The sequence below is a fragment of the Morone saxatilis genome, unplaced genomic scaffold, assembly GCF_004916995.1.
Source record: "Morone saxatilis isolate NCDOM2014 unplaced genomic scaffold, NCSU_SB_2.0 Contig601, whole genome shotgun sequence".
NCBI lineage: Eukaryota > Metazoa > Chordata > Actinopteri > Moronidae > Morone > Morone saxatilis.
Window position 1 is genome coordinate 1 of NW_023340209.1, and position 2,059 is coordinate 2,059.

Consider the following 2,059-nt stretch of genomic DNA (forward strand, 5'->3'; position numbering starts at 1 on the left):
TATCATTTCAGATGATTTCTTTGAGGTCCACTTCAGTTCTGCTGTTCCCATCATTGTTGGTTTGGCTGTTAGTTTGGCTGCTTGCATCGTGTTTATTCTGTTTCTTGTCTTCTTTGGGTGGAGACAAAATGTCAGTAAGTCACAAATGAATTACAATTCCTTGTAAATGGCCTTTCACAGGTTTCATAACAGTGAAATTAATTATGGAATAAAATTACATTGATCAAAATGTTAGTATTTGTCACAGGTCACAAGGTATGGTGTTGTTAAAACTGCAGTGGTGTCTCTACTTTCTAATCAGACGCAAATGTTCGATATCGTGCGATACCTTTCAACAATGCAGGTCATTGTGTTTCATACTTTAATATTACTGACTATATTTTTTACAGAGATCAAGAAAAGCCACAGTAATACAACTGATAAAGGAGAGAAGAAGAACCAAACTAAAAGCAACAACGCTGAAGATATGTTTGTCACTGAAGAAGAAACAGAGAGAAAGATGCTCATGACAACTGAAACAGAGACCAAAAATGTAAGAAACAAGAGAACAAGTCAAAAGTCAAAGTAAAAAAAAGCAAAAAACAACAGCTTGTGTTTCATTGGAAGAGAAATAGAAAACGAAAGCAGCTAACGACAGGAAAAGAAAATAATCTGATGGAACAGGTGGAAAAGCATCAGTCCAAACTAATCAAACTGCTAACCTACAGGTTATATGGTATTTCTCCACATTATGATACTTCAAATGCAGAAAAATCTGATATTGATGTCTGTCATATGTCATTTTTTAGTATATTCGTTCATGTTGCAACAGAATTTTTTCTGTTTATCTGTCTCTCTCTCTCTTCCCACCAGCAGAGTGAGGACGGACACAAGAACAAACTGGAGACAAATGTGGAGGTTGCTTTTCTTTTGTGTCCATAAACACTTTTACTGCAAGAGTTTGTTAAAAATCTTTACAGATAATTATCTTATCATAGTAGGTCTAATAATCAAATTAGTAGTAGTTTTAGGTATCCATAACAATTGATATTTTATTTTCTGTCACAGCTCCATGAAGAGAATCAGGGCAGGGAGGAGACTGTGAACAAAGTGGAGAGTCAGAATGAGGAGAAGGAGGTTGAGAACAGTCAGGTTAATATCTTCATCATATCATTCTGTACTAATGTGTCTCATATCTGCTGTATGAGGCAGGTTAAATGGATGGATGAATGGAATTACTTTCAGTAAATGAGTAATATTGAACAGCTCTTCACAGCTGTCCTTGTGTAGTCAATCTTGAGTTTTCATGGAAATGCTGTTAGGCTAGAAATTGAGTGTCATTGTTTACAATGATTACTCACATGCTTTAATAAAAAAATATATTTTTTTCTTTATCTTCTCACTCCTAGTTGGTGGGAAACCAAACTGCTGCTCAGTCCTCGTGTTTTTTTTGGGTAAGTGGTGACAAGAAATACAATCACAGGTAACACAGAATAACTAACCCTGTCTCCTGGAAATGTTTACAACTCATTTCCAACATATATGGATTACATATTGTTGTAACATAATGACAAAATGTTTATATTGAACATATTGTATTAAGTTGGTTTTCTGCCAAAATGTCTTATGTTGCAATACAATATTACAAGCATTATTACACTTCCTTATTGTAATGTTGAAGTAATTGCTACACTTGATTAAGGTTGGGGTAATATTATGGTCTGGTTTAATACAACACGTTTCAACATTTACCCAAACTTGTTCTGCAGTCAAACTACAGTCTCTGTACCGCCACCATCCACCCGACCACCTCCCTGTCACTGTGGTTAGGTACATAAATGATAGTGCCTAGTGATAGTCATTCATTATTTCAATCTCTTTCCTCCCATGTTTCCTCTCGGCCTTTCTGGAAGCCCTGGAAGCAGCACCAGGATGAGCAGCAGATGAAACAGAAGGCTGAGAAAGAGTCCTTAAATAAGGAGGTATTTGTTATATTTTCCTCACATAACAATTTTTAACTTACTACTTGTTTTCAGTTCTCTTTAAAATGTGTCCCTGCTCTATATCATCTTTAGTTAAT

At 35.5% G+C, this 2,059-nt stretch overlaps 1 long non-coding RNA gene across 1 annotated transcript; it reads left to right on the plus strand.

Annotated features, from left to right (window-relative positions):
* The first annotated feature begins 11 nt into the window (after window positions 1-11).
* LOC118340213 lies at window positions 12-1,297 on the plus strand. The gene is made up of 3 exons (XR_004797363.1): window positions 12-134; window positions 390-532; window positions 1,048-1,297. It is a non-coding gene; the product is annotated as an uncharacterized LOC118340213 (long non-coding RNA).
* The last annotated feature ends 762 nt before the right edge of the window (window positions 1,298-2,059 follow it).